We start from the raw sequence: 14,736 nt of genomic DNA, 5'->3' as shown, positions 1-14,736 counted from the left end.
GATAATTAATGTATGTTGGAAATGATGGACATGTGTATCATCAGATTAAATAACAAAAGCTTACAAAGATTAAAAAAAACCTTCACCAAAGTTTGAAATTGACTCATAACAGCATCACAAAGTAATAAGGATGGCTTTATGTATTTTTTTTCAGAAGAGGTATATCCCTGGGTTTTCAATAAATCATTCAAAATATGTAACAGTAAAAGCCTCCCCTGAAAATATTAGAAGTAGACCAAAAGCAGTAGACATAAGTGACTGACCCATAAATAAGTGAAATGTAAAATTATGAAACCTAAATTTCAGGTGTTACCAGATCATACACCATGGGGTCTATGATAGTTTGGATGGTTGAGCTGGGGCAAATATTGAATAAATTTGTCTCCCTCTCTTGGAGTATATATGAACAGGACAAACTTTCATATTCATGTACTGAACTTACATCATCATCATCTTCTCCTTATTCTAGCTCTCCCATAACCCTCCAAATTTCCTTCAAAACCATGGCCTCCTCTTTTTTAATTGTAAATTTTATTTTATTAATTGTTTACTTTTATTATTAACAAATATATATACATATATACATATATATACAACATATATATATATGCACCTGTTGGGCCTATTTAGTATTGCTCATGAATATATATTTTAGGATTTACTTATTATTATTGAATAATCAACTAGGGGTCTCATCCCTGGGGAACATGGAATAATTCTCTGTTGTATTAAGTATTTAACCTCAAATTGGGGGTTTCCCCTGCCTTTAATTATTCAGTTCCCAGATAAAAGGCATAACTTCTATATTTATAGTAAGCCTTGTATGCACTAGAGCTGCTCAGATATCTACGATATATGCCATTATGTCTACTTCTTTATAAATATCCCCGAATTAAAACTTGCTATGCTCCATCTGGGCTGTTCTTAACTCCAACTGGCCAGCTCTCATGGCCATGTTTTAACAACTCACCTATCCAATGGTGTCTCTCCTCTCTCTCTGCCTTTTTCTTTCTTCTTCCTGTTCTTTCCTTCCATCTCTCCAACCCCAAGCCTGGGAACCCAAAGCCTCACCTCTCTCTACTGCCCAGCTATAGGCTGTAGGCATATTTGTTCACCAATCAGAGATAACTTGAAGGATCAAGGTTGCATAGCATCATTTGGGTTTCACAGATTCTCTCATCTCTGGAGGTAACCAGGCCTTTGAGACCAGTATTTAGCTTTACAATACATAGCAATAAAGTAAACCTTACCAATTCTCTCTCAGTAGTTGTTAACTGCCTGAAGCTCTTAATCTTGGAAAATGGATTGAGAGATTTCCTCCATTCACACTGGCATGTAAACTGGCATTGTAATTGATCAGGTCTTACATAGGCAATCATTTTATTGTGATTTCATGGATGTAGTTTCCCTCTCACACTTACCAAACACAATTTTTGCGGCTGTCATTCTGGTCTTCTGGCTCTTAGAATCTTTCTTCTTCCTGACCTCTTCCATAATGTTCCCCGAGTCCTAGATGCAGAAGTTGCATTGTACGTATATATCAATTGTGCCTAGGAAGCTCACAGTCAATTCTCTTGATTTAACCAATTGTAGGTTTCAGCAATTTTCTTCGTCTGCTGCAAAAAGAAACCTCTTTGAGGATGGTAGGAGCTATACTTCTCTGTGTGTAGAAAAATAAGTATTTAAAAAATACTTAGAGATTATACCGGTTCTTTAAGAGAACGTAGGTTCTCCTAAAGTTCCCATGGGCTTCCCAGACATGGGTAGTTGGCTAGGTTTCCTATGAATTCCCTCCTATGAAACAGGCTCCAAATCCACTTAGACAGCTGTTGCTGCTTGATCATTTTACTACACTGACACACTATCTGACTACATTGTCATCATATTTGAAATAAGAAGATAATACTTTAAAAGCACTAAACACATTGATAAACTAAGCATAGCATAAGTGAGAGATTAGCTACCAGCACTTAACTTTTCCCATAAAACACAAGAGCTTTAGCAGTTATAAACCATGGTCCATTCCAAGCACTGGATTGCTGACTATCATAGCTCAGTCCCTTCCCAGCAACAGCTACTCCCCTATCGTAGCATTCACTACTTGTCTCCTCACTGTAAAAAATCTTTTTTCCAGCCTCTCTTTCCATTTTTTGTTGGAACCCTTCCAGTCCTTTATTTTTTATTCTGACTGATTCCACTAAATTTGGGTTTAATTTTTGTAGCAGCCATATAAATTTAATAATGAGTTTAGAAAATAATGGACTATAAGTACTTTTTATTGACTCCAGTCTCTCTAGACTGTATGAGCTTCACCTGCCAGTATTGTCCAGTCTTCCCAGACTGTTTCCAAATTCTTAATCAAATTTCTAGTTGTCTAGCACAAAGACAGCTAAATAAAATGACTGTCTGCTTACCTATAAATTTATGTTTTTAATATATCTTATTAGTCAACTATTACATAGCTTTCATGAACTAATACAATCATTAACACTCTTAAAGTGAGATAAAAGTTTTTCTGTATTAAAAAAAGATAATTCCTTCTAAAACATATTACACAGTTTTAAATAACTTTTTGTTTACCATCATGTTACATAAACATCATACATGCCATACAGGTTGGTTCAGTCTATCCAGATTTTTTATAGTACTTAGTTATACTTGACATTTAAATGTAATGAAAGTCATTCCATCATCTTTTAGCCTGACAAACACTGTTACTCTGTCACTGGCTCATGGACTTAGCTTCCAAGTCTTTCTAAAAGGGATATTCCTGAACGCCTTGCTTTGTCAGAGGTGACAATTGACATGATCTTGAAGAAGCTCTCACTTCTTAACTTCCTCTGTCTTTGAAACATGGGAGTAAAAGACCTTAGATAAATCCCAAGTGCATTCCCCTCTCAGGATAAATCTTCAGGCGTGATTGTAATTATTATTTTAAGAAAAACATAACCATTTGCACCACTGTGTTCAGAGAATCATTTTTCTTGAGCAAGCTTTATAGACTGTAATAGCCAGAACCCAACAAAGATGAGAACGCATCCTCTGCCCTTTCTGTTTATGTACATATATTTTCTCTTCTCTTACTTTCTGGCATGCTTTTTTCTGAACAGAATGGCAATACATATTCATTGTTTAAAAATAATTGACAGCATTTCAAATACTTTGCACAATACTTTGATATGTTTTCAATCTAATAAGATGTGTTTTCTGGTCATGAATTAATGATATTGTTTATACTATCACCACAGGAAATCCAGCAGATTTGTAGGTGAAAGACAAAATTCTCCTAAAGGAAGGCAGTTGACTAAAACCCTAGAGGAGTACTAAAAATTAAAAGCTTCTCGATTGCCAATAGCATTGAATCTTTTCAAAGGAACTCATACAAAATTGAAATGTTGTATACAAAAAAGAAATAAAAAAAAGCACTTCTGGAAGCTCATCTTACTAGATCTTATAGTAAAATACCTTGTTCAGACCTCCCTTGGATTGGAATTTACATTTTGCATAGAAACATGTCTGTGCTCAAAAGTCTGTAATAAATGTGAACTCTGATTAGAATAATGACAGTAAATACTTTGACACTTTATATTTTTGTTGTAGTTGACAGTTTTTAAGCCTCTTCTGCCTTTCTGTTTTGTTCCACATCTGGCCTTCAAGTCCTTGTCTCTCACTCTAGGTGTTTGTGTTCAATGTGTGTGAGACTGCTTGGGGGCCTGTCTTATGCTCTCCAAAGTTCTTTGTCGTAAATAACTTGTATGTTTATGTGCATGGCATGGTAAGTCTAGATACCAAAATCAAATTTTGTAAAGCAGTTCTTGTTGCTTTTACAAAATGACCATGGCAATGTCTCTATTCACTGTGGGATGTCTGTAATAATTTAAGTAGCAAACAAACAAACAAAAAATGGAACCAAAATAAAAACAAGAATATCTGATCTAATGAAGGTAAATCTAACTAGTACATAAACTGTCTTTAGGAAAAATAGCGTTTGGGGTGGAGGAAAGAACCCCTGCCTAGCAGCCGATGTGAAATATCAATGCATGTACAATGAAAATTCAAATCGTCATTCATTCTAATTAGCTCCAATAGAAGTGCAATTATTTCCCACACCCCTGCATTTTCTGAAGCAACTATCATTTTATAGATCAACTTATTCTTCAACAAATATAAGGTTGTTAAATATTTTAAGTACTGAGCAAGTGACTAAAAATTAATATTTCATGATTCAAATTCATTGATTATTGGGTTCCTGCCAGTTTTTCAGTATAAATCAATGATGAATGTTATTTCCATGGAACATCTTCTGTTTCAGAAGTTGATAAATCTAATAGCCTAAGCAAGGCATAAATATTCCCCATAGGTACCAAAGTAATTAAAAGTTTTGAAAGAAAATAGCACTTCTCCATCTATGAGCTGTGGATCTTTCTGCAAAATGAAGCAAAATTAAAAAAAATTATCCACAGATAGAGCAAGTAAATCTTCAGCTTTAGAGTCTTAATTATATAAAAAGAATTGTTGCTAAATGTTATCAGCCTATGATTGAAAACGTGGGTGCTATATGTGCACCAGATTTTGTAAAAATCAACAATCAAATATATCCCTTGGGACTATTTATAACATATGTTATAATCTTTTTAATACAACATTATATCAGATTTTGTCACTATAACAATATAGTGACATTGGCTACATGAGAAGTAAATAGACATTAATATTTGGTTAAGTATACCAGAAGGTTCAAGTACAAGGTCAGACAGTTCAACTGGTTTTGGATGCCAGTGATGGTACCTCATAAGAGTAAAGTGTGTATGTGGCCCATACATATACAGCCATCCAATTAGACAAGATGGATGAAGCAAAGAAGTGCAGGCCGACAGGAGCCGGATGTAGATCGCTCCTGAGAGACACAGCCAGAATACAGCAAATACAGAGGCGAATGCCAGCAGCAAACCACTGAACTGAGAATAGGACCCCCGTTGAAGGAATCAGAGAAAGAACTGGAAGAGCTTGAAGGGGCTCGAGACCCCATATGTACAACAATGCCAAGCAACCAGAGCTTCCAGGGACTAAGCCACTACCTAAAGACTATACATGGACTGACCCTGGACTCTGACCTCATAGGTAGCAATGAATATCCTAGTAAGAGCACCAGTGGAAGGGGAAGCCCTGGGTCCTGCTAAGACTGAACCCCCAGTGAACTAGATTGTTGGGGGGAGGGCGGCAATGGGGGGAGGATGGGGAGGGGAACACCCATAAAGAAGGGGAGGGGGAGGGATTAGGGGGATGTTTGCCCGGAAACCGGGAAAGGGAATAACACTCGAAATGTATATAAGAAATACTCAAGTTAATAAAAAAAAAAAAAGAGTAAAGTGTGTGACAGATCAAAACTTCATGGCACAGAAATAAAGAGGAGGATGGGTGAGATCCCACAACTCTCTTCGAACTCTTATCCTTTATGACCTAAGAATTTCCAATAATATTTCACCTCCAAAATGTCTATAGAAACACCAATATAATCATCTTGAGAACCAAGGCCAAGCTTTTATACAGGAACAATGGAGTATGAGTATAGCAGAAAACAAGTGTTTTAAAATAGCACACTAGAAAAAAGAGAGAATCTTCAATAAATGGTGGTGGTGAGACTTTATGGCTGCATATAGAAGAATCCATATAGACTCATATTTACCACCTTGCAGAAAACTGAATTCCAGTTGTATCAAATGCCTCATCATAAAACCAGATACCCTGAACCCGATAGAAGAAAAGGTGAGGAATTGTTTTGACTCATTGATACAGAAAAAGACTTTCTGAATAGAACACCTTAGCACAGGCACTGAGATCAACAACTAATAAATTTGACATCATCAAACTGGAAAGCTTCCATAAGGCAAAAGACCACTATTTGGACAAAGTGTCAGCCTATGGAATGGAAAGATGTTTTACCAATAACACATCTGATAAAGAGCTAATATACAAACTATATAAAGAACTAAAAGTCTAGATATCAAGCAAAAATAAACCAGTAAAAACTGGGGTATAGCTCTAAACAAAATTCTCAACAAAGTAAACTCAAATGGCTGAGAAACAGATAAATAGTCAATAAATTTAGACATCAGAGAAATTAAAATCAAAACTATACTAAGATTCAATCTTACATCTGATAAAATGACTAAGACCAAGAAAACAGATCATGATAGCAAGAATGTGGAATGAGGAAAACACGTATCCATTGCTGATGGGAGTGCAAACTTGTACAGCCACTATGAAAACCAGTGTTGCACTTCCTCAGGAAGATGTGAATCAGTCTAGCTCAAGTTCCAGCTACACCACTGTTGAGCATACACTCAAAGTATCGTTTATCTTATCACAGAAACACTTTCTCAAATATATTCATGGCTGCTTTCACAAGTTGTAAATAATCTTTCATAATCTTTCAATAGAAGAATAGATAAAGAATATGAGGTATACTTACACTGTGGGATATTACTCAGTTGTTTAAAAAGTAATGTCATGAAATTCACAGATGATTGGATGACCTTAGAAAACAGTCATTCTGTGTAAGGTATACCAGACCCTGAAAGACAAGTATGGTACATATTTACTTATCTGTGCATATAAGCAGTTAAATCAATGATAACCAAGCTACAATCTGTAGAAACATAGAGGGCAGATATAGAGTAAGGGACTAGGGGATACACATAGATATCTTTAGGGGAGGGAAATAGAATAGATAATTATAGATGGTTGATCAAGTATAGAGTCGGGTAGGGTATTGAAAGGAATACAAAGAAAGACTGCTAAAATTAGGCTCTATTTGAGGTATAATATTGAAATGTAATATGACAGAAGACTTTTAAAATAGATACATTTATGAGAATGATCTAAATGAAATCATCGAGTAATGATGAAGACAAAGTCCCAGCTGGACATGTCTCTTCACCCAATGAAGACTACAGTACCAGTATTTGGTTATTTCTAGTTGAGTTGTTAGCCAAAAGGATCTCATAGGAATTCCCAAAACAACTCAGGCTGTTGCCAATATTACAGGTGGTTCTCCACAAACTGTTGGCAAGGCCACATTGCTCAAGACAACACTTACCCAACTCATTGAACATGGAGATGTTGAGCTGGTTCTTACACAGAGCCACTACCCCTATGTTCTAGTATCTTTGGTACAGGAAGGAATACTGAATTCTACCAGTGGAGAAATGTAAACATCAACCAAGCCACAAACCAGTTGATCTAAAATGGTGCCCTGTATGTAAGATAAGCTAGAATAATGGTGGTACAAAAATTGTAGGAGTGACCAATTTCTGATTTGGCTGAAGGCCTATTCCATGAGATAAAACCCATATCCACTAAAACTAGACATCTCACGGACTTTAAATAAACCAAATATAGCTCTTCTAAAAGAAAAACATAAAACAATAAAACTACTCTTGATCCTTGCCAGAATCTGTTGTCACTTGAGTTTTTGATCTTAGCCATTCTTTCTTATGTGGGGTAGAATCTCAGGGTTGTTTTGATTTGCATTTCCCTGATGACTAAGAATATTGAACATTTCTTTAGGGGCTTCTCAGACATTTGATATTCCTCAGGTAAGAATTCTTTATTTAGCTCTGTATCCCATTTTTAAATAGGATTAGTTGGTTCTCTGGAGTCTAACTTCTTGAGTTCTTGGTATATACTGGATATTATCTCTCTATCAGATATAGGATTGGTAAAGATCTTTACCTAATCTATTGGTTGCTGTTTTGTCCTATTGACAGTGTTCTTTGCCTTACAGAAGCTTTACAATTTTATGAGGTCCATTTGTCAATTCTTGATCTTAGAATATAAGCCATTGGCGTTCTGTTCAGGGGAAAATTCCCTGTGTTCCCCTGTGTTCCCCTGTGTTCCCCTCTGTTCCCCTCTGTTCCCCTGTGTTTGAGACTCTTCCCCACTTTCTCTTCTATTGGTTTCAGTGTGTCTGGTTTTATATGGAAGTCTTGAACCACTTGGACTTGAGTTTTGTACAAGGAGATTCTTCTACATGCTGACCACCCATTGAAACAGCACCTTTTGTTGAAAATGTTGTCTTTTTTCCACTGGATGATCTCAACTCCTTTATAAAAGTCAAGTGACCATAGATGTGTGGGTTCATTTGGGGTCTTCACACCTGTTCTATTGATCTATCTGCCTGTCTCTGCACAAATACCATACAGTTTTTATCACTATTGTTCTTGGACATAATACTATGTAAGGACCCAGCTAAACCATTCCTGGGCATATACCCAAAGCATGCTCCAAGTATAACAAGGACACATGGTTCACTAAGTTCATAACAGCCTTATTTATAATAACCAGTAGCAGGAAATAACCTAGATGTCCTTCAATAGAGGAGAGGATACAGAAAATATGCCTGAAAATCCAGAAGGACACCTCTCAGCTCATTCTCCAGCACCAAGTCTGCCTGCATGCCATGATGTTTCCCACTGTGATGATAATGAACTTAACCGCTGAACCTGCAAGCCAGCCTCAGTTAAACATTTTCCTTTATAAGAATTGTTGTTTAATATACGGAAAACCATCAACGTGATCCATCATATAAACAAACTGAAAGAACAAAACCACATGATCATTTCATTAGATGCTGAGAAAGCATTTGACAAAATTCAACACCCCTTCATGATAAAAGTCCTGGAAAGAATAGGAATTCAAGGCCCATACCTAAACATAGTAAAAGCCATATACAGCAAACCAGTTGCTAACATTAAACTAAATGGAGAGAAACTCGAAGCAATCCCACTAAAATCAGGGACTAGACAAGGCTGCCCACTCTCTCCCTACTTATTCAATATAGTTCTTGAAGTTCTAGCCAGAGCAATCAGACAACAAAAGGAGATCAAGGGGATACAGATCGGAAAAGAAGAAGTCAAAATATCACTATTTGCAGATGACATGATAGTATATTTAAGTGATCCCAAAAGTTCCACCAGAGAACTACTAAAGCTGATAAACAACTTCAGCAAAGTGGCTGGGTATAAAATTAACTCAAATAAATCAGTTGCCTTCCTCTATACAAAAGAGAAACAAGCCGAGAAAGAAATTAGGGAAACAACACCCTTCATAATAGACCCAAATAATATAAAGTACCTCGGTGTGACTTTAACCAAGCAAGTAAAAGATCTGTACAATAAGAACTTCAAGACACTGAGGAAAGAAATTGAAGAAGACCTCAGAAGATGGAAAGATCTCCCATGCTCATGGATTGGCAGGATTAATATAGTAAAAATGGCCATTTTACCAAAAGCAATCTACAGATTCAATGCAATCCCCATCAAAATACCAATCCAATTCTTCAAAGAGTTAGACAGAACAATTTGCAAATTCATCTGGAATAACAAAAAACCCAGGATAGCTAAAGCTATCCTCAACAATAAAAGGACTTCAGGGGGAATCACTATCCCTGAACTCAAGCAGTATTACAGAGCAATAGTGATAAAAACTGCATGGTATTGGTACAGAGACAGACAGATAGACCAATGGAATAGAATTGAAGACCCAGAAATGAACCCACACACCTATGGTCACTTGATTTTTGACAAAGGAGCCAAAACCATCCAATGGAAAAAAGATAGCATTTTCAGCAAATGGTGCTGGTTCAACTGGAGGGCAACATGTAGAAGAATGCAGATCGATCCATGCTTATCACCCTGTACAAAGCTTAAGTCCAAGTGGATCAAGGACCTCCACATCAAACCAGACACACTCAAACTAATAGAAGAAAAACTAGGGAAGCATCTGGAACACATGGGCACTGGAAAAAATTTCCTGAACAAAACACCAATGGCTTATGCTCTAAGATCAAGAATCGACAAATGGGATCTCATAAAACTGCAAAGCTTCTGTAAGGCAAAGGACACGGTGGTTAGGACAAAACGGCAACCAACAGATTGGGAAAAGATCTTTACCAATCCTACAACAGATAGAGGCCTTATATCCAAAATATACAAAGAACTCAAGAAGTTAGACTGCAGGGAAACAAATAACCCTATTAAAAAATGGGGTTCAGAGCTAAACAAAGAATTCACAGCTGAGGAATGCCGAATGGCTGAGAAACACCTAAAGAAATGTTCAACATCTTTAGTCATAAGGGAAATGCAAATCAAAACAACCCTGAGATTTCACCTCACACCAGTGAGAATGGCTAAGATCAAAAACTCAGGTGACAGCAGATGCTGGCGAGGATGTGGAGAAAGAGGAACACTCCTCCATTGTTGGTGGGATTGCAGACTGGTAAAACCATTCTGGAAATCAGTCTAGAGGTTCCTCAGAAAATTGGACATTGAACTGCCTGAGGATCCAGCTATACCTCTCTTGGGCATATACCCAAAAGATGCCTCAACATATAAAAGAGACACGTGCTCCACTATGTTCATCGCAGCCTTATTTATAATAGCCAGAAAATGGAAAGAACCGAGATGCCCTTCAACAGAGGAATGGATACAGAAAATGTGGTACATCTACACAATGGAATATTACTCAGCTATCAAAAACAACGAGTCTATGAAATTCGTAGGCAAATGGTTGGAACTGGAAAATATCATCCTGAGTGAGCTAACCCAATCACAGAAAGACATACATGGTATGCCCTCATTGATAAGTGGCTATTAGCCCAAATGCTTGAATTACCCTAGATCCCTAGAACAAACGAAACTCAAGACAGATGATCAAAATGTGAATGCTTCACTCCTTCTTTAAATGAGGAAAAAGAATACCCTTGGCTGGGAAGGGAGAGGCAAAGATTAAAACAGAGACTGAAGGAACACCCATTCAGAGCCTGCCCCACAGGTGGCCCATACATATACAGCCACCCAATTGGACAAGATGGATGAAGCAAAGAAGTGCAGACCGACAGGAGCCGGATGTAGATCGCTCCTGAGAGACACAGCCAGAATACAGCAAATACAGAGGCGAATGCCAGCAGCAAACCACTGAGCTGAGAATAGGTCCCCCGTTGAAGGAATCAGAGAAAGAACTGGAAGAGCTTGAAGGGGCTCGAGACCCCAAAAGTACAACAATGTCAAGCAACCAGAGCTTCCAGGGACTAAGCCACTACCTAAAGACTATATATGGACTGACCCTGGACTCTGACCCCATAGGTAGCAATGAATATCCTAGTAAGAGCACCAGTGGAAGGGGAAGCCCTGGGTCCTGCTAAGACTGAACCCCCAGTGAACTAGACTATGGGGGGAGGGCGGCAATGGGGGGAGGATTGGGAGGGGAACACCCATAAGGAAGGGGAGGGGGGAGGGGGATTTTGCCCGGAAACCGGGAAAGGGAATAACACTTGAAATGTATATAAGAAATACTCAAGTTAATAAAAAAAAAAAAAAAAAGAATTGTTGTGGTCATGTCATCTCTTCACAGCAACAAAATCCTAACTAAGATAGTGTTTTTATGGGACACTTGAGTGTGTCAATGAGCGGGCCTCTGCTTCTTATGCCTTCTCTTGGGTTCTCTTCCTTCTGTTGATTTGTTTTGTCCAATTCTGATGTGTTAGATTTTGTCTTGTCTTATTATATTTCATTTTAGTATCATCTTTTAGAAGCCTGTCTGTTTTCTAGTGAAAGACAGAAATTGAATGAATCCAGATTGGGGTAGTGAGAGGTAGACTGGAACCCAGAGAAGTAGAAGGGGAAACAATAATGAAGATATATTATGATAGAAAATCTATTTTCAATAGAAAAAATATGAAACAGAAAGGCAAATACATGAAAAGTTCAGTCATTCCTTCCACATAGAATACAAAACCTCATTCAGGTCATAGGGTTTTCCCTACTTTTTATTAAAAATAAATGAATAAAACATAAGAACTTTTTTATTGGACTACCCTAAGAAATATTTTTGGTCTAATATGAGAATGTCCACTTTACACTAACATACTCACTGTTACTAGCATAAAGGTTCTTTGTTTACAGCAGTTTTTTGTCTCTTACAGAAGTTAAATTTTGCTTGATTAAAAAGTATAATTATTTGTCCTTGAGGTTACAGATGTTTTCTTTAAAGATAAAAGAAACTAGCGTGAATTCAAAAGACTTTTGAGATTAAAGAAGAGAAAACATTTATATTTTTAACGGCTGATATACCTCATCAGTTTTAAACAGGATCACTGCTAGATCATAGTATCTTCATGAGGTGAAGTCATGACATTAAAGTCAATGTATAGGATATAGAATATAGATAGTTGGGGAAATGGAGTTAAGAGTTCTCAGAGATGTGGGGAGTCTTAGAAGAAATCATAATAACACATTAAGAAACTGAAAAAAAAAAGTCAATGTAAAGTTATAGTAAAACCAAGTCTCATTTTCAATGAATCAGAGTTGCTCACTTGAATTTGAATTACATATGACTTCTAGGAAATGCCTTAGTGGTTTTGTTTTGTTTTGCTTTTTAGGGTTTTTTAGGTTTTTTTTTTTTTGTTTGGTTGGTTTTTTGTTCTTTTTTTTGTGTGTGTTTGTTTGTTTTTTCAAAAAGACCATTAAGGGAGAGGGAAATGATGTAGTTTCAAAATTAACAGAAGACACATTAAAGGAAACATACAAAGTATTTAGTCAAAGTCTTGGTAGTTCACAAGAGCATGACAGAACATCAGAAACAGCCTTTTCACCTCTCTTCCAAATCTTGTCTTCTTACTATGTAATGTACAGGAAACATGACCCATTCATCCATGCCTTTCTATTCACAAGAATGAGCAGGACAAGGGAGTCACATATTATCAATTTATTCACATTTGTTCATCAGCCCAACAATGCATAATATGAATTCCTTATATGAAGGCTATTAACGGAATTCACACACACACACACACACACACACACACACACACACACACGCAATTTTCAAATAACTTTAAAATATTAACGTGGGTTTATTTGCAAAATTGCTTTATTCGTGTTATAGTGTATCCATAGTTTATATGCAATTTGAAAGTGGATGTTAAAAATTACAAGGCAAATGAGGTAAAGTTCAAGGTTAATATTTATCCCAAGGAGTGTTAAATTATGATGTAAGTATGGTCACCATTAAAGAATTAAAGTATGGCCTGGTTGCTGCCGCCGCAGAGAGCCCTTGGGCAGCACCCCACGAGCAAACTTGAGCCTCGGGACCACAGGTAAGACCAACTTCTCTGCTGCAAGAGAGCTGCCTGGTGAGATCGGGACACACAGAGGCAGAGTTCATCTAGGACCAGGCACGTCCTGTGTTTGCCGGAGGTCCCACGCCCGCGGATCCCGGCCCACAGCAGCTCTCTGCTCCAAGACCCCTTGGGAAAGAGACCTCACCGCCTGGTCAGGTGGGCACTCCTGAGGCTGCAGAGCGGAAGAGACCACCAACACTGCCCACCCCTGCCCACATCCCTGGCCCAAGAGGAAACTGTATAAGGCCTCTGGGCTCCCGTGGGGGAGGGCCCAGGAGCAGCAGGACCCCTGCCTGAGACACCGCCGGAACCTGAAGGAAACAGACCGGATAAACAGTTCTATGCACCCAGATCCCGTGGGAGGGAGAGCTAAACCTTCAGAGAGGCAGACAAGCCTGGGAAACCTGAAGAGACTGCTCTCTGTGCACACATCTCGGACGCCAGAGGAAAACACCAAAGGCCATCTGGAACCCTGGTGCACTGAAGCTCCCAGAAGGGGTGGCACAGGTCTTCCTGGTTGCTGCCACTGCAGAGAGCCCGTGGGCAGCACCCCACGAGCGAACTTGAGCCTCGGGACCACAGGTAAGACCAACTTTTCTGCTGCAAGAAAGCTCCCTGGTGAACTCAAGACACAGGCCCACAGGAACAGCTGAAGACCTGTAGAGAGGAAAAACTACACGCCCGAAAGCAGAACACTCTATCCCCATAACTGACTGAAAGAGAGGAAAACAGGTCTACAGCACTCCTGACACACAGGCTTATAGGACAGTCTAGCCACTGTCAGAAATAGCAGAACAAAGTAACACTAGAGATAATCAGATGGCGAGAGGCAAGCGCAGGAACCCAAGCAACAGAAACCAAGACTACATGGCACCATTGGAGCCCAATTCTCCCACCAAAACAAACATGGAATATCCAAACACACCAGAAAAGCAAGATCTAGTTTCAAAATCATATTTGATCATGATGCTGGAGGACTTCATGAAAGACATGAAGAACTCCCTTAGGGAAACACAGGAAAACATTAATAAATAAGTAGAAGCCTACAGAGAGGAATCGCAAAAATCCCTGAAAGAATTCAAGGAAAACACAATCAAACAGTTGAAGGAATTAAAAATGGAAATAGAAGCAATCAAGAAAGAACACATGGAAACAACCCTGGATATAGAAAACCAAAAGAAGAGACAAGGAGCTGTAGATACAAGCTTCACCAACAGAATACAAGAGATGGAAGAGAGAATCTCAGGAGCAGAAGATTCCATAGAAATCATTGACTCAACTGTCAAAGATAATGTAAAGCTGAAAAAGCTACTGCTCCAAAACATACAGGAAATCCAGGACTCAATGAGAAGATCAAACCTAAGGATAATAGGTATAGAAGAGAGTGAAGACTCCCAGCTCAAAGGACCAGTAAATATCTTCAACAAAATCATACAAGAAAACTTCCCTAACCTAAAAAAAGAGATACCCATAGACATACAAGAAGCCTACAGAACTCCAAATAGATTGGACCAGAAAAGAAACACCTCCCGTCACATAATAGTCAAAACACCAAA

This window comes from Rattus norvegicus, chromosome 6 (assembly GCF_021556685.1).
Source record: "Rattus norvegicus strain SHRSP/BbbUtx chromosome 6, alternate assembly SHRSP_T2T, whole genome shotgun sequence".
In the NCBI taxonomy this organism is placed as follows: Eukaryota; Metazoa; Chordata; class Mammalia; order Rodentia; family Muridae; genus Rattus; species Rattus norvegicus.
This window is presented reverse-complemented; position numbering follows the sequence as displayed.